Below are 19446 nucleotides of genomic sequence, written 5' to 3'. Positions count from 1 at the left end.
ACAGATGCTAACGCCATGGCTTGATAACTTACCATAGTACAAAAGTGTTTTTACTTGCTGTTAAGCTTCTCAGTTGTCTTTGTCAAGGTCTGAAACCTGGGGCTAATTTCATGTATAGATTTACCTCAACAGGAGAGCTTGTAAATTATTCTTGTGGAATAAAACAAAAACAAAAAACACCCAATTTTGGTCTGAAATATGCACACACTTTTAAGAAGTTCAGTGAATAGGTTTTTCTGACTGTTTAGCTGTTCATGGATCTTTTCTGCAAATTAATATATATATTAAAAAAATCAAAAATACGTTTTTTTTTGGGCCGGACAACACATGCACCTGTATTTTAATAGAAATGGAAATCATTGGAACTTATTCACACAGGCCAGGTTAACTTTAAATACCCTTGAAAAACTAAATTTTAATTTCTAATATTAATAAAGACTCGTGTAAAGCAGAAAAATCAAGGCAATATATTTAGCTGTAAGCATCATCCCCTTGGGAATGTAGGTATCTTTTGCTAATCCCATGGAAAGTAAATGAACTTGCAGAAGAACAATAAAGCAGAATGTAGGTATCTTTTGCTAATCCCATGGAAAGTAAATGAACTTGCAGAAGAACAATAAAGCACTTGCAATTATTTTCAGTAGGACTGATGTTTATAGATGTTGTTCATCACTTGAATGTTGTAGAATCTATATAAAGAATAAAAATAAAGCTGCCCCTTCTTGCAGATTTACTATCTAACAGACACAGCACAAAAGGAAAGAGGGATGTACAGGATGAACAAAACAAGCAAACTCAGGCACCCGTATATTACTGTCTCAATAATGAAAAGCTGCAATGGAGACAGATCAGGTAGGCAAGGAGCAAACCGTCAATTGGAGTCTCAGCTGAAAAATTGGAGTGGGCCTTTCTGTCTCACCTTCTCATGCTCCTATCTTATAATATTTAATCAGGCAGTGTGTTATCAAATTAGAAAACACTGTGATGAGTGAAAGTAGTAATGGGATGTGAAGAAATTCAGCCCAAGAGGAATGAAGTAGAAGTTGGGAAGAGTAATAGGAAGAGACTCTAAATTAAAGACTATAAATTAAAATCATAGTTTGTACATAATTAATATCTTGGCATATGTGAATTCTAACCACTAGTTATACTCCTGCAACCTTGGAAAGTGAGTAAGTGAAACAGAATATGGGTTTTAAAAATTACAGTTGAATGCAATGTTAGACAACGGCTAGCAAACCAACATATTATGTATTTCCTATGTATGCTAGCTTTTTATTTTCCTGAACTTCTTAATTAGCTTAATTAATATCTTGTACCACTGTTGAAAATCCTGTCCAGCACAGGGCTGACTTTAGAACAGGTCTCCCATTGAGAATAATTGTTTAAAACAAAAAGTGGCGGGGAGGGGAAGGCAACCTAAATTATACCAACTTAGCCACTTTTGAAGTGGTAAGTGCTGCATTATTACAAAAGCTGCTTTTCTTTGCCTTTGTTCTGTCATTACCCAGGATGAGATTGTTGTTTTATAAACAGTGTGCAGTACTGGGTGCCAGATGAAAGCATAGTCAGGAGATTAGATTACATTATAAAGGAAAAGACACAGGAAGATGCATTGAGAATGGATCTGCTGCTAACCACCAGGTAATTATCAGGGTCCATAATTATAAAGGGGTAGCCTTCTTTCTCATGTCTGTTTTTAAATGATAGATGTGATTAAGAGCAGATTGGTTACCCCCACCCCCCACCCCTCATAAAAAAACAGTCTGTTCTTTTCTAGGTTTTGTAGCAAAAAGGTAAAGGTATTAAAGGCACTCCAAAATCAAGATATATTCCCAACAGCAAGCTAATTTCTAAGTAAAGTAGCTGTTATATAGGGCTGATGATGCAATTTTGTATTTTTATGTAAGCTGTTATCTGATACCTACCAATTAGTATTTTTCAGCAATCCTCTTTTAAATTAGAAATGCAGAAGTAGAAGCCCACCAAATCCCAATCCAACCCTTTTTGTTTTCAGAAAATAAAAATCCCTTTCAGTGCTGAAGGTTGGTTGAAACTTCCTTTGCTGCCTAAGGGAATCCTGCCTCTTGGTGGTTCTAGAACAGGGATGGGGAATTTGCAGTCCTGCAGATATTTTTTAGACTACATCTCCCATTCAACCTGACCATTAGCTCTGTGGGCTGTTGTTGACGGGAATCTGACAATATCTGAATTCCCACAGATTCACCATCTCTGCTCCAGGTAATCGCCAAGCAAAAGGTGCTTGGGAAGATTTGTGCTGCATCCCAGGAGCTCATTCTAGGGTTCCACTACCCAGAGTGACCCAGCAACCTCTTGTATTGGCTGAAGGAAAGCAAGCACAGCCAACATAATTACATCAATGCACACACACCAGCACATATCCACATCTTTCATGTGCAGGTATAGGGTGGTATGCAAATAAAATGAATGAATGTCCAATGCCTGCAGAAACCTCATTAGAATTCAGTTTTGGGGAAGGGGGTTGCTTTCAGACAGACAGCAGCAGATGCACATACATACACACACACACACACACACAGAGAGAGAGAGAGAGAGAGAGAGAGATAAGTCCACTTTGTTCAATGAGGGTCAACATAGTGAAGTGAGTAGAGGGTTGAACTTAGGCTAATGAGACCCGTGTTCATTTCATTTTTTAATTTCACTTTTATTTTGTATACTGCCTTTCTGTATTACTATATGCAAGGCAGTTTACAAGCTGAAGAAACAACAAAGATTACACACTTTATAACAATCTAATCCAATACAGAAAAAGTCATAATAAAAACATAACTTTAAAATAAACAACAAATCAAGTAAAGTAATAGTCAATAATCCATTACAATATCATATATCATATCATATATATCATATCACACAATGAAATTAAATATCAGCGAAGAATAATTAAAAAGAAATTCACACCTAACAATTACTAAGCTATAATCAATAAAAATAATAGCAAGTCACAATACATACCTGTAAAGTGCCACAATACATACAAAACCATGTAAAATGATCAAATTGATAAAGACCTGCAATTTATGAAATTATTATAAATAAATCTCTGGACTTCTTTTCCCAGCTACATCTGAGAAAGACTCCTAAGGCTGGAGGGCAGGGCAAGGCAGGCAGAAAAAGCAACTGCCTGATGGGCACAAATGTTCAAATTCCAGCTGGTCTGTGAAACTCACCAGGTGACTTGTGTAGTTCCTGCCTCTCAACCTAATATACGTCACACAGATGAGGCAAGGATACAGTTAGAAGGAGAAGTATATATGTTGCCTTGAGCAGTAAGGAAGAAAGGCATACTATAAATTTAATAGAGAAGTTTACTCTCTGGTAAGCGTGCCTCAGATTCATAGCTTTAATGGCAAAGAGGACATCTAGTTATGCACTTGGTTTTTGCTTTTAAGTTCCCTATTCAGCGTGAGGAGTTGCAGAGAAAGTAGGTTGTGCCATAATGAAATTTCCACACTTCACCAGCTGAATCCTCCTGATTATGGACCTCCTATAATCGGTTTAAAGACGGCAGCGAATGGGGCCCTCATAAAATCTAGGCACCCTCTTCCCCCCCCCCTGAGCACCCTCATTAAAATAATTAAAATGTGTTAAATTTCAAATTAGACTTCATCATCTCTTCTAAGATGCCTTTTATTAGCATCTCTAATACAGTTAAAATTGTAAGCTGCTGCTTCCTCTGTGTTGTTCTTTCTATTAACTGTTGATTCCCCTCTTTCCGCCAGTGTATATTAAAGCATCTGTTTACAAAACTCAGCAAACTTTGCAACTGTGTAAATGGGTAAGGACAAGATAATTTAAGGGCTCACTGAAAATTGTGTACAGAATGTTGTGTATGCAAGTCAGACAATGTACAGTCCTCAGAGCTTCATATTTAGTTACTGGCTTCAAAATAGAGAAACAGACAACTTTAAGTAAATTAAGGTCTTCAGTGGCTCAACATAATGTGTAATAGTAATTTGAAAAGTAAATAAAACCATTAAAAAACCATAATTTGTTATAAACTCATCAATTTCTGCTTATTTTGTATTATCTCCATAATGAGATGTACTGTATAACCACACACATGTTTTGAGCTACATGAGGTCTGAAACTTTGCAGGATATATTTCTGAAAAATGACTGTTTCTGCTGGAATTACCTGCATGTGCCAGTCCTGGCACTGCCAGATTTATTTATTTTTGTCAGTGTCTTAGGTTTTGGCACTGTCATATCATTTTACTGCTGCTGGTGGTTATCATTATTACTTTCTACAATTTATCATTACTCCTACTTTTTACACTTTCTGCAGGATTTCTAGACTACATTTAAGTGATCAGCAATATATACTGAGGCCTGATGTCTTAATGCTAGTAGCTATGTACTGAATTTCAGTCTTCAAGGGCTTTATAATCTGTTTAATATTAATCCCTAAAACAATCTTGAAAAAGTAGGTCACTCTTATTTCTATTTTTACTGTTGTAAAGCTTGCCCAAGGCTGATAATGACTTTGTGACTGAGCAGAGATTTTCACCAAGGTTCCAAGCCTCAGAAGGGTGGTGGGAATGGGTGATCAGCTGATAGGTGTGGAAAACCTGTTGACAACTGTTAATGACTACAATTTTTACAGGGTCTTATAGGGAAAGGCAAGGGGTGAGCTGGCTAAAGATAGCTTTGTCATGTATAATGAGATAAGAATCCAATGTCTTTGTTCAGACCAGGTTTCTCCATGGTTTTAAGTTTGGTGATTAGTTGCAATTCAGCCACTTCTCTTTCCAGTCTATTTCTGAAATTCCTTTGTGTTAAGACAGCTACTTTGAGATCTTTTATAGAATTTCCTGGGAGATTGAAGTGTTCTCCTACTGGTTTCTCTGTCTTGTGATTCCTGATATCAGATTTATGTCCATTTATCCTTTGGTGTAGGGTTTGGCCTGTTTGCACTGTTGGCATTTGATTGCATATACAATGTTGGAAGATGAGCAATTAAATAGTCCTGAGATGGTATGTTTGATGTTGTTGGGGCCAGTAATGGTGTTGTCTGGGTTTATGTGGCAGCAAAGTTGGCATCTGGGTTTATTGCAGGCTCTGGTACCAGTGTCCATGTTGAGTCCTGTTGTTGTATTATTGAGGTTGAGGAGTTGTTTTAGATTGGGTGGCTGTCTGTAGGCAATGAAGGGTCTTCCTCCCCTTAGATTGGGAGGAAGACCCTTCATCGCCTACAGACAGACACTCAATCTAAAACAACTCCTCACCCACAATAATACAACAACAGGACTCAACAGGTTTTCCACACCTATCAGCTGATCACCCATTCCCACCACCCTTCTGAGTAATACCCCTCCCCACTCCCTCACTATATTTAAAGGTCTGGTGACTTCCGTTTCAGTGTATCTGAAGAAGTGTGCATGTACACGAAAGCTCATACCAAGAACAAACTTAGTTGGTCTCTAAGGTGCTACTGGAAGGAATTTTTTATTTTATTTTGTTTTGACTATGGCAGACCAACACGGCTACCTACCTGTAACTAGGCATATTAGAGTTACTGGAAATTGGTTATTATTCAGTGAATAGGAAAGGCTTTTTCACAATGTGATGTTCTTTATAAGTAGGACCGAGCCAGTCAGTGTAGCCAGTGATCAGGAATAATGGGAATTAGAGTCCAACCAGATTTGGAGCTACCCCTGCTGTAACTACATTAGAACTGTGTGGAGTTCTGAAACCCTGGAGAGCTTCTGCCATTCAGTGTAGACCTTACTGAGACAGTTGGACCAATGATCTGATTATGCATAAAGCAAATGCCTATCTTCCTACTTTTTTGGCTGCTTAACAAAGTTGTGTTTGTTGCCATGTGTGTATCCTTCCTTAGAATATAGAAGCCAAGTCTCTCTGTATATTCCTTAGTTTATATGTTCACTGTATTTAGCACAATCCTGAGTTTAGAAATGTGCCTGAATGCAGCTTTAAAGAAATGTAAAGGAAGCAGCACTCCTTCCTTTAGCTATTACCACCGTTGCACTGTTTCAGTGTGACTCATTCAGTTCTTTAAAAAGAAATGAGAAGTAGTGGCAGGCAAGCAGCCTGTGTGACAGACTATATTGTGTCTGGTAATCAAACATGCCTATAGTATTTTTTCCCCCTGTGAGGAACTACTGAGTTAGTTCTTCCTTGCATCCTGATTAGGGAGGCAGACTGTAAAAGGAAGAGGACTTGTGCTTAATAAGCTTTTTTTTTGTCAATAGCTTTGAAAGTGCCTGCCAGCGTTAGCAAGCTTTGTGCTCTGATTTGTTTATCATCACTTCCTTCCTATGAAACAGAATCAAAGCTCTGGTGGAAAAAAAACAAAGCAAAGCAAAGGCAAAATACACATTTGGGTGGGATTTAACGGCTTGGAGGCTGAATGGGTTTAGAAAAGAAAATCATTTGATGCTGTAGGTTAGTTTATTTATGCAGTAGAGAAGGCAGGAAAAACCCAGTTGCTAGAGTGCCAACTGCATTCAGTGTGGGTGTTTGTGTGGCTCAGGCAGACTTGCTGCATTATTCCTGTTGCACTATAGGAAAATTCCACTGCTGCTGTGAAAAGGGCATGCTAGGTGGCAGCTAAGTCATTGGTTTGAGGAGCTTTAAGTGCTAAGGCGAACATTTCAGTCATTGCGTACCTGCCCCCTTGCACCAATTTTCTTCACTAGCTGGCTCTTGCCTGAGTACTATTTTCTCTGCCTTGCTGTAATTGGGTCAAGATGCATGGTAAAAAAAACTGGAATGCTCTGGCAGCATACTAGAAGGCCTAGAGCAGCTAGTTTTCTCCGTACTTTGGAACTCCATTTTTCTACTGAGCATCCCTTAAGCTTTTCTTACATATACATTTGATGTCCTTCGTTGTGCTTCCTGCCTCTGCTTGATGTGAAATTGTACCAAGATGCAATAATCTAAACTGAAGCTTCAAATAACGCTACGAAACAGCCTCATGGAAACTTTAAACTGGCCAGGGATTTTTGTGGTTGAACTGGTCTCCTAAAAGCACAAAGCTGCTTGAAAACTATTGAACAGGGAACAGTGCTGGGAGTCTTTCCTGCCTGAACTCCATTGGAACTCATGGGAGCTGTGCAAATGAAATTCCCAACGATGACAGTTCCCACAAGAGGTGGTAGACTCTCCTTCCTTGGAGGTTTTTAAGCAGAGGTTGGATGGTCATATGCCATGTATGTTCTAGTTGAGATTCCTGCATTGCTGGGAGTTGGACTACTAGATCAGTGTTTTTCAACCACTGTTCCGCGGCACACTAGTGTGCCGCGAGATGTTGCCTGGTGTGCCGTGGGAAAAATTGAAAAATTACTTTATATATAGTCAATATAGGCACAGAGTTAATTTTTTTTAACATTTTCTAATGGTGGTGTGCCTCGTGATTTTTTTCATGAAACAAGTGTGCCTTTGCCCAAAAAAGGTTGAAAAACACTGTACTAGATGATCCTCGGGGTCCCTTCCAACTCTACAATTCTATTACTACCACATTTTTAAAGAGTTGGTGGAAACTAACTGGTTTTCTTAATCTGACCAAATACAGCACTCAAACAAATGTCATTACTTCCACATTATTTTCTTCTCCAGTGGCATGTCCTGATGTGCAGTGGGGAATATCTGTGCATTTGCCCTTTCTAGGAGTCAATGGGAAGCCTCTGCTTGCAGTGAGCTTTCGATTACAGTGGTACCTCCGGTTACATACGCTTCAGGTTACATACTCCGCTAACCCAGAAATAACGCTTCAGGTTAAGAACTTTGCTTCAGGATAAGAACAGAAATTGTGCTCTGGCGGCGCAGCGGCAGCGGGAGCTCCATTAGCTAAAGTGGCGCTTCAGGTTAAGAACAGTTTCAGGTTAAGAACAGACCTCTAGAACGAATTAAGTTCTTAACCCGAGGTACCACTGTATATTAATTGCTTATTATAGGAACTTGACACTGGAGCCGTGTTACATTTTCCATCCATTCTATGTTTTGACAGCTGATACTGTTGCAGGTTCTTCAGTAGCTTCATGTTGAGCCACAGAGTTTGCAGCACTTAAGCTGAGATCCTGGAAAGTTTGTAACTTCCATAGCAAGGTTTGGGTGACTAGCAGCTGATGATGAACTGATATGATAAAGTTACAGGTAGGTAGCCGTGTTGGTCTGCCGTAGTCAAAACAAAAGAAAAAAGAATGATATCTGGTATCTGAAGAAGTGTGCATGCACACGAAAGCTCACACCAAGAACAAACTTAGTTGGTCTCTAAGGTGCTACTGGAAGGATTTTTTTATTTTTTATTTTGTTTTGATATGATAAAGGCAAAGGCGAAGTGGCTGTGGTAATTGTTGTGTTGTCTGTGTCTCAGGAAGAGGTGTGTCTGTCTCTTGCCTGCAGTAAAACTGATGACACATCCTGATAGACAAGTGCTACACAAAGACAGAAAGGAATTTATAGGCACCTGAAGGCAATACAAGCCGATGATGAAAGGCGTTCTCAATGTTAGACACTAATTCATAGTGAAATGAAATCCTGCATGGGCTTTGTGTCTGCAATAGAGCTTCCAAGGATGAAAGCCCCCCAAAAAACTTTCGGATGGGAGCAAGTTGTATTTCAAGTGTAGTTCTGGTGCCACACTGAAGTTCACAAAAGAAAATAACACTATTCATTAGAATTCATCTGAAAAGTTCTTAATATAGCTTCCTTTGTTGCCTGTGGCTCTTTTTTACTATTGCATTCTGCCCTCAAGTATTCTTGGTGACTTGATTTTACTTTTTGGCTTCCTCTCTGATAAATCATTTTCATACATTAATAACATCAAAGCATACACTTAAAGTATCTCCCTCCCCCACTAATTAGAAGAGAAATTGGTAAATTATTATTTTTTGGACTGGGGTATTATAAACCTTTCTCATCTCCACTTTTTTTCCTGGAGCTGCATGATAACTAGAAGGAAGGAGATAGCCCTTCAATTCCTCTGTCAAAGAGTGCAAAAGCAGCTTTCCCACAAGGGAGCAATAAACCATCCATTATGCTCCTTTGTGGCAGTCTTTGATAAAGTGATTCAAGCGGAACAGGCAACACTGGCTTGCAGCAGAGCTTCCTGTATATTTGCCTCAAAATCCTAGCTGGAGTGTCAGGAAGCCATGAATATACCGGTACTCTGCTGTCCTGCTTTCTCATACAGATAGCAGAGCCGTCTCATCCATAGAGGCCGGTGGTGCGGCGCGCCAGGGCGCCGAGCACCCCAGGGGCGCCCCCGCGAGCCCGCCGGCATACCGGGCTCCCCAACCCGCACCCGCCCCCACGGGCAGGCGGGCACTCGCGCGCCAGCGGGCGGGCGGGCTGTAAGCCGCCCACCCTCGCCTCCCGGAGCCCCAGCTGGAGCGCTGAAGCGGCGCAGGGCTTTGCGCGACCTTCCAGCACTCCAGCTGGGGCTCTGGGAGCCGAGGGCGGCGGCTTGCAGCCCGCCCGCCCGCCGGCTTGCAGCCCGCCCGCCAGTGCGCGAGCGCCTGCCCCTCATCCTCCGCCCGCCGGAGCGCGGGCGCCCGCTCCAACGCCACGCCCCTCATGCCCCGCTCGCCCACCCCCCCCTCCCGAGGGGCGGCCAGTGCGGGAGGGAGGCGGGCGGAGAGGTGGCAGGCTGGGGGCGCCGAGGGATCGCTGCGCCAGGGCGGCCGATCCCTCTAAGACGGGCCTGACAGATAGCCTGCTTCTTCAGCTGCTATTTGAGCAGCTACAACCAACATCTTTTTCTCTGGAAAAGACATGGCATCTGCTGAAGCTGACATGTGATTGGTAACCAAGGATCGGTTGTACAAGATCATCATCTCAGCAGCATTCCTAGCGGACTCATTATTTGATGCTGTGCAGTAGTCAGCTAGAATGATGGTGCCAAACACGATAGCATGCAAGAACACCTGGCTGTGCTATTGGAGAAGGGGGCTAAGAGTCTGGTCCACAGGCTCACCTTGCAAGAGTTCCACTAATCAGAACTAAAGTGTTTCTAGAGCCTCTAGAAGCAAACCTAGTGGAGACAAAGGATAACAAGAAAACGTACCTCTTTGCACAAGAAGTGAGAGAAGATGACTAGAACACTATATTCCACAAAAGTGTGGAAAGAAGGTATTCCAGCTTCTATAGCACGTAACCCAGAATATCCAATGAGCCCTCTCATGTCTACAAACACATGTTTGTGATAAACCCTTCATTTCCCTACAATAATTCAGCATCTGGGGGTATGGATATCTATTAGCAACCATTGCTTCTTCAGTCAATTGTGTCAGGCTATAAATCTTCAGCATTGCTCCCTCTGTTGGGGGCAGGGGTGGGTTGATGCTCTGAAATGGTTTAGAGTCTACTTCCAGGTGATTAGGTTTTCATTTTCTTTTACATATCATTGTTTAAATTCTGCTGCTTTGACACATTGTGTCCTAGAGCACTACCTGTTTACAATTCAGTACTTCCATTAGCTTAAGGCCCAGCTAAGCCGATCCTGTTCAGTGTTAATAAATGCCTTGCTTTTTGACAGATGTTGCAGAAAGACCCTGATGGATGTGACAACCTCAGCCTTAATGTGGTAGTGATGAGAGAGGATACATAACTTGTCAGCTGTTGGGAGAACCAGAGTTCACTTCTCTTTCAGTAGAGCAAGATGTGCATTGCTTTACACTCCATCATGTAGTTTGAAAAGGAGGAAACGAAGGCAAGATGCAATAATCTACAGTCTTCTGGTCTTTTCATTTTAGCTGATTAAATGTGGCCTGAGGGTTTCAAATATAATGACCTTTAAATCATTGCACATGGTAGAACTGACTGAAATACATTGCTTCATACTGTTGCAATGGTTGTGATTGGCAGAATACCGGTAACTAAAATGGAGAGATTTTTGTCATTTAGTACACCTGTACCCCCGGTTGCTTTCAAAGGGACAAAGGGCAGCTTTGATGGAATTACTCATTTAGGTTTGTTAGGCTGAGAAATAGAAAGATTCATAGATGAGCAGTGTTTTGAATCTTGGGCTTCCTGAACAAAATCAACATTATTAAAAAGAAGCTAAAAGCAGCCTTTGGGATCAGGTTGTATTTAATTTAGCATCTTATTTTCCAGCTGATGCCTATGGGAAACCCAAAAAATGCAACAGCCCTCCTCCTACTGTTGTTTCTCAGCACCTAGTATTCAGAGGCATGTTGACTCTGATACTGAAGGCAATATATAACCATCTTTACTAGGAGCAATTGATAGCCTTGTCCTCTATGATTTTTTTTCTAATTTCCTCTTAAAGCTGTCCAAGTTTTTAAAATCATTATATGTAGTGGCAAATTCTATAGTTTAGCCATGTACTGTGTGAATAAGCGCTTCGTTTTGTCTGTCCTGAATCTTCCGCCATTCATCTTCATTGGATGACCCTTGGTTCTAGAATTCTGACAGAGCGAGTGTTAAGCTTTCTCTGAGAGCCTGTCTAACCCAATAGAAGCCATAGGTGGCGAGCCAGAAGGCGAGACAAGTGCCCCTGCTCGTTGCAGAACTCTTGTGATTACTTGAATGAAAACCACTTTTCACATACAAATTATGACTAAATTGTTAACTGGAAATTAAAATAAGGCTGCTATCACATGAAAATCAGTTCCAACAAAATTACAAGGCTTACTTCAAAACAAGTAAGTTTAGCAGCTACCAAAGAGTGGAGAATATTCTCCAGAGAGAGAGAGAGATGGGCTGCATTCATACTCCCATTTACTGTGCACTCACTTCATTTCCAGTGCTGGGTTTTTAATTAACATGAGGTTATCCAAAATGCATGTGTATCCTGTACTTTTTCTTTTAACCCTACTGTTTCATGCATTGTTTCTCAAACCAACTTCACATCGATTGGAGTCCTTAAATCATTCCTAATTCCGTCTCCAGTCAAGGTGTGAACACCTTTCTATGTGATAAAGCCATCTCTGCCCCCATCACAATCAAAAACAAACATAACACTATTGAAGCTGTGCTGATGTGATTGGGGAGAAGTGCTGTGAGACGCAGAAAAATCCAGAAAAGGGATAAAAGACGGGCGGGGAGGTGGCATCCGGTTTGTAAACCATGATTTTTGAGCGTATGACAGTTGTATCTGCTCTGTGGACTACATAGCCTGCACTAATCCTGTGCTGGCTGACACTTTGTAGATTCAGTGAGCTGGGACAAATGAGAGTGCACTGTGGAATGTATTTGGTTTAACTTCATTTCCTAAAGCTCTTGGGGCTAGTGTCATGCGATTGCTTCCGTAAATACGGTAATGCTTATAGCATATTGTAACTTCTTGGTTGGCAGCACTTTCTGGTGTTTTGTGACATTTTAATTAAGTCATGGAATAATTTTAATGAAGGATTCTAATGTTGATTTATATTTAGATTAATTGTACTGTTTTGCATGCGTTGCTTATATTTCCCAGGAAGTATAACATGTTGTGTTTATCTCCTGACATAAGCAAGACTAAACAAAGCTGTAAACAGTAATGGCTGCAATTATTTCTCTCAACGTTTGATTTTAAAATTAAACACTGGAAATGTATAAAAGGGCCCTTATATAATAGGATTTTATAATACTAAAAAGTATAATGAGCCTAAAAATGTGTAGAAGTTCATCATCGTAAGTAATGCAGGAGGTAAAGTGCGTGCAAAAAATGCTATATTATTAGTGAAGTAACATGAAAGTACATGATATCAGGGGAAATTGTATACTAACGTGTATACAGTATTGGGAGAAATGTGAAACTGAAATTAACTAATACTTTTCACTACCTTTAGTGAGAACAAACCCATGGTTTCCTGAGCTCAGATGCAATGTGACACTGGTTTGTTCTAAAGTGAAAGCAGAAGCTTTCACTGTCCCCTCTTTCTCATGAAGGAGGATAAGACAGGAGGGGAAGGAATTGAGTTCTAGGAATGGCATGTTTCCAATAATCTAAACTGGTTTGGATGCTTATCTAACTGGGCCGATTGGTGCCATGTACTATAGTACTTTGTATGGTGAGAATTTGTGGACTCGCTGTTCTCACCTTAGCAACCAGGTGCTTTGAGAGGGTTCTGATGAAACCACAGCTCCACATCTTTTCATTCAAGCCTTTAATGTGGATCCAAAGGTATATGTAGTTGCATGCTTGATGCTGATGTGTGCCATTTGCATGCTGTATTGATTGGCAGGTTGTATTGGATTCAAAGCACAAATTTTCACAACACTGCTGTGCTAGGGCAGCTCCTGGACAGGATCTGTTCTTTCTGGCTACAATGCTGGATTTTAGGATTAGCCATTTAATGGCAATTTTCCATGTGTACATTTGGTTTAGGGAATAAGCTAATTAGTCCATAAACAGTAAATAGCAAAGATCTCAAATTGGAGCCATTTGGCCCCGCTTCCGTGAGCAAAAGTATGATGCATATTGGTGTCTTGTCTTTTAAGACCAAAAAAGGCATTTCAAAACCTCACATCAGATACCAGTAAACAATCGGAGCAGGTGAAACCAACCTTATAAAAAGGTATAATGTCACATGGTGATATTCTGCTCCTATGTATGTAGGACTATTTAGTCATTTTAGATTTGATTTAAAATGCATAATTGCACCCTATTCATATTTTAGTTGAGATCATTACCTCTTCAGATTAACAAACTGACACTGGGACATAAATGACTCTACATGCTCTGGTTATCTCCCGCTTGGCCTACTGCAATGCGCTCTATGTGGGGCTACCTTTGAAGGTGACCCAGAAACTGCAATTAATCCAGAATGCGGCAGCTAGACTGGTGACTGGGAGTGGCCGCCGGGACCACATAACACCGGTCCTGAGAGATCTGCATTGGCTCCCAGTACGTTTCCGAGCACAATTCAAAGTGTTGGTGCTGACCTTTAAAGCCCTAAACGGCCTCGGTCCTGTATACCTGAAGGAGCGTCTCCACCCCCATCATTCAGCCCGGACACTGAGATCCAGCGCCGAGGGCCTTCTGTCGGTTCCCTCACTGCGAGAAGCAAAACTACAGGGAACCAGGCAGAGGGCCTTCTCGGTAGTGGCGCCCGCCCTGTGGAACGCCCTCCCATCAGAGGTCAAGAGAATAAACAACTACCTGACATTCAGAAAATATCTGAAGGCAACCCTGTTTAGGGAAGTTTTTTAACTGTGATATTTTAAATGTATTTTAATATTTGATGGAAGACGCCTAGAGTGGCTGGGGAGACCGAGCCAGATGGGCGGGGTACAAATAATAAATATTATTATTATTACATCTTGAATTTTAATTCAGAATTATCCTGTTTATCTGGATGTGTTGTACAAAGAAGCCTAGATCTGGGCTGGTAAGCGGGGAGCAGATACAAATTATTGTGGCCCATTGGTCCAGAAAGGGACCACATATTGCATATGTTTTGTATTGCTCAGTATCTTTATTTATATATTCTTTTTTATATCCATTGTAAAATTGGTGAATTTCAAGGAAAATAATAATAGTAGACTGAATTTTGTTAGTATTCAGCCAATATAGACTCTAATCCAGGGGTCGGCAAACTTGCCCAGCCTCGGGCCAGTTCCTCCGGCGCCGATCGCGCAGTGGGCTGGAAGGCGGGGGAGCGTGCACCCATAAGTGGTGCCGGAAATAGCTTGTGCGCGTGCACACAGGCCTCCGTAGACCCGGAATTGCGCCGGAAATGACGATTGTGCATGCACACAAGCTATTTCCGGCGCTGCGCCAACCCGGAGATGGACAGCCGCGCCGCACCCGTAAGAGCAGGCAGTGGTGGGGGTAATCACGGGCCGGATAGTTGGCTCGCTCGGGCCGTATCCGGCCCGCGGGCCTTAGTTTGGGGACCCCTGCTCTAATCAGTGAAATAACTGCTACTTATATATTAGGAACAGAATATAACTATAGTTCAATGTAATTCTTAACAAAATATATATTTTATGTTCAGTGTGCTCATAATTCTGAATAACTGCTTGGGCCGTGAACAGAGTACAGTATTTTTTTTAGTATTTCCGTCTCTATATGAACATTCACTTACAGTATGTGCTTTGACAGTATGATAGTGCAGTCTCATCTTACTATGCACAGTCACATTTTTATGTTCTCATAAGTGAACACTATGTGAATACAATGAAGTTATTGTGTGATACACATTGTGTTGTATTATACATACAAGTTTAGCAACGATCGTGTGAGTGCTTATGGATATTAGTCATTAGGATCTTAGGATTTCCCCCCCACCAGGACCTGAATCTGCTCTCAGTGGCCCTGGCCCAGGTATGTGTTTCTTGCACAGTGCTAGATATTTGGGTTTATTCAGTTAGTTCTGCATTTTCAGCAGTTTTCTATATCTTGTGTGTCTGGTGTGTATGATTTGGTGCATCTGAGACTTTCTACTTTTGCACATTGCAAAGTAATTGCAGCAGTCTGTAGATGTTTAGTGTGGTAGTTTTCCAGTTGCCGTTCAAAACAAGAGACACGGATGTGTAGGAGCTGTGTGGCTTGTATTACTACAATTTTTTGCTGGTTATAGTTAGCCAAGCAGTTTTTGTATGCTCACTGGCTCATACATTTTAACATTAGTTTTCTCAGAGTATGTGATTTTGGGGGATAAACAGTCTTAGTGTTCTTAAATTGTAACTCCTTCCCTAATCATTTGAGATATTGTTGGATGAAAACTGAAATAATACCATTTTTTTCTCTTGTCCTGCCTTCTGTGTCCAATAAGCAGCTGACAACACAGCTACTGTGCTATTCCATTTAATGGGCTGTTCCCTAGGACCATGTGCTCTGAATGAAGTTTTTGCAGTGCACTGAACAATGACTCTTCCAGATCGTTTAAAATATATCGAGAATCTAGCTCCTACTGTCCAGTAGCCTATGCGAGTGAGCATTTTTCTTTTCCTTTCAAATCTTGATCTAAAAAAAATATCAAGCATTTCTCCAGCAGAGCAAAGCGCTCTGGCCAGCATGTTGCGGCTTGTCGGAATAAAACTTGCCCACCAATGTAAAATGAGAACATTAATATTTCATGTGGGAACTTGACTTGTCTTTAAACTGACAAGATCTTTGCAATTTAAAAACAACCTAGAACTCCAACAAGCCCCAGCAAAATTCTATTTTAATAAGTTCTGCTAGCTTTAAAAAAAGGTTTACTAAAAAATGTTCTTTAAAAAAATGGAGTCTATTTCCCCCCCCCCCCTCCTTACTACTTGGATGATATATCAGAATAGTAAACCAATTAACCATACCTAAGGGGAACAATATCTTAATTTGCTATTTCCACCTAGAGTACATTTATTATTATTATTGATTTATTCAGATTGGAGTCTGTTGAATTTCACTTAGCTCTATAAAATAGTTAAAGCTTGGTGCTTTTATTCATTCCCCCCCCCCCCCAGATTTCATGATTTTAATTTTTAAGAGACTTAAACAGGTGCAGGATTGTTTTCTCTCCATCCCCTAGGAGTTGGTTTTGAATTGTCTTGTATTTCTTCATTCATTACAACCTTGCTCTTTCTTACAGTGGGTTGGATCCTAAGGATTAGAACAATGGGGTAATGCAAGGACGTCCAATTCCCAATAGACTGCAATCTACTCACAGTATAAAAAAACTGGCATTGTCGTAAAAAGACTGGCAGTCAACAACCCAAAGTTGTGGAGCTTTTTTTTTAGGAAGCCCAAGTTGGGTTTGTTTGTTTTTTGCTTTTTTGTAAGGAGATCGCTGAGGGGCCAGAGGTCAATCAGGATCTACAGGTACCTGGAATCCCTGGCAATCTACCAGTAGATCATGATCTACCTATTGGACATGCCTGGGGTAATGGATTCATAGTTGTAACTATGGCTTCTCTCTCTCCATATCAGTGCTGCAGACCCTTGTGACTCCCGGAAAGTGAATCTTAAGAATTGGGAAACCCTAGGGATGTCGTGGGATATGGGGCTGGGTGTTTCAGATAGAGGAGGGGGAAATGGTGGGAAGTGCAGATCTTTCGTCTTGTCTGCGCAGAAATGCTTTCCCATTCATTCTAGGTACCACTGGATCAAAGCTAGTTGCAACAGGTTTTCTAACATCTCTCCTTAGAATTTTACATGTTGGGGTACTGGAAACAATTTTTTTAAGCAGACCAAATTGTGATCAAATAGGTTTAAGGAAGTCAGGGAAGTTTATAACTCACTGCTACACACTAAAACCAGTAGATATTGGAGGATTATTTGTATCAAAACAGTTTCCCCCCTTCCCACTGATAGCACCTCAGATATATTGTCATACACAGGCAGGAAAGGACAATTTAGAAATAATTGGGAAATTTAAAAAGTAACAAGACTCTAGGTCCATATGGCTTTCACCCAAGACTTACAGGAAGTTATTAAATGGCTAAAAATGGAATGCCTGCATTCAGAGGGAATATATGTATGATTACTACATAATGAGGAGAAACTAGAGAATGGCTACATCACTACGATGATTGAGGAACAAATGGCTGCAAACCGTTTTGGAACTTGATAAATCTTGGCCTATCCAGCAATTCAATTTGTGTGTTTTATCATAAATGTAATCATATCAAGATTTTAGATTGGGTTTTATTCTAGAGCTGGAAGTGACTACGAAGATCATCTAATCCAACCCTCTGCAATGCATGAGTCTTTCGCCCAAACTGGGGCTCAAACCTAAAACCCTGAGATTAGGAGTCTTGTGCTCTACTAACTTGGCATCTCCTAAAAACAATGGAATACTGGAAATTGTACCTTAATTTTGGCTTGTTGACATTCATTAAAATGCCATACAGCATTGTTAAGGACTTTTTGCCAGTGTACTGTGCCTAGATCTCCAGTAGAGTAGTTGGAATACAAACTGAATTTATAGTAATAAATAGTACTTGCTCATAATTTTATACTGGATGTCAGTCATCTTCCCGGTAATTCTTCTGGTGGACTTTGTATAGGATCATCTGAAGTGCCTGTGATTTATGATACAGGCATCTGTTATTATCTCAGACTGCAGTTAAGTCTCTGTGTCCCTAGTGAAAACTTATAAGCTGTATATTTCACCATTTTTTCCTAGCTCAGTCTGGCAGTTAATTATAAGCTTGACACGAACCCATCCCCCTATAACTTTCTTTTACAACCTTTTCTAAATGATTTTTTGTCTGAATGGTTTCCTTTGGCATTTGTTTCATTAAATTGAAATGAATCTACTGTAACCCCTCTTTAGAAAGAGGGTAGATGGCATCAGCACATCTCATGACAGTCATGTGCAGTACAGGCACCATTCTGAAGAGCGATCTTGGTAATGCTTAGCAATGCTGCCTGTTTTGGGATTTGGGGCATTTAACTGCTGTGTATATGGACAATATCATTGCACTGTCGTATTTTGAGGTAGTCTTTTCTCTTCAAAAGGGGATAGAAATACATGCTGTATGTCGAAAAAATCAACTTGTGTAAGAAACCAAACAAAACTTCAAACCTGAAACCAAAATGTGTTTTGGCATGAATATTAGAAATCTTGGGTTGTATGTAGAGGAGCTTCCTGTGCATCCAACCTATTTGGTGTGCTAAAGGAGGATGAGATTGCAGAGAAGATGAATGAATTAGTGTAAGAGGGATGGAAGCTGGGGATTGTGGTTTGTTTCTCTCCTGTGTTAGCAGCAGTGAGGAGTGGATTCAGTTGGCCCATGCACAGTAAGCCCTTAACTATATGGCTTACTGTGACATGCAGATGTTATCAGTGACTCTATGCCAGCCTTCACCAACTGCGTGCCCTCCAAATGTTTTAGACTACCACTTCTGTTGCCCCAGACATCACCATAATTTAGTCAAGTGTGAGTTTTCACTATAAAAGCAAAAGTCTGATGTCTTCCTGACCTTAGGGCACGATCCCTGTGTCTTCAACTACTATTTTTAAAACTGCTTTGGAAACATTTAGAAAAGTATGTGTTTCCTCTATCTTAAAAGAGTTAAATGGTTTGAATTTATGGGAAGTTTCAGGAACAAAGACAGGCAAACATCTTTTGGCAAAGATCTAAGCACGGGAGTAATTTTGTAAGAGAAAGCATTATGCCTCAACTATAGATTTTCTAAAAATTATAGCAGGTATTTTGAAACGGACTAGATGCCAAATGCATTTTTGTAAACAGCTGGTTTAAAAACAGCAAGTGGGCTGTTTCACTTTTTCTTTTCTTTTCTCCCCATTTTGCGTCACAAAGATTTCAGTTTCAGAAGTAATGTGCTCTGTGGTGTGGGGAGCTTCAGTTCAAGAAGCAGAAGCCCAAATTTCCCCTTGGGTATGAAAATAATTGTGTGATCATTTGGATGCTGTCCTACGATGCCTGCCTCAGTACCGTAACTCTGAATTTAGTGTGTACAAATGGCCAGAAGTCTCTAACGACAGGCTGTATTGCTTATGGCACTAGATGATGTTTGAGTTTTGGTCCACAAATAGAGATA

General features: G+C 40.7%; 1 protein-coding gene and 1 long non-coding RNA gene across 4 annotated transcripts in view; both read left to right on the top strand.

Annotated features, from left to right (window-relative positions):
* SPATA5 (spermatogenesis associated 5) overlaps positions 1 to 19446 on the top strand; it is a 147168-nt gene that overhangs the window by 62096 nt on the left and 65626 nt on the right. The window lies entirely within an intron of this gene.
* On the top strand, positions 1159 to 10875 carry LOC117052689. Its single transcript, XR_004427310.1, has 2 exons — positions 1159 to 1644; positions 10543 to 10875. It is a non-coding gene; the product is annotated as an uncharacterized LOC117052689 (long non-coding RNA).

The sequence above is a fragment of the Lacerta agilis genome, chromosome 9 (genome assembly GCF_009819535.1).
Source record: "Lacerta agilis isolate rLacAgi1 chromosome 9, rLacAgi1.pri, whole genome shotgun sequence".
Classification (NCBI taxonomy): domain Eukaryota; kingdom Metazoa; phylum Chordata; class Lepidosauria; order Squamata; family Lacertidae; genus Lacerta; species Lacerta agilis.
Note: the sequence above shows the minus strand (reverse complement) of the source record. Positions and strands in the feature narration are given on the sequence as shown.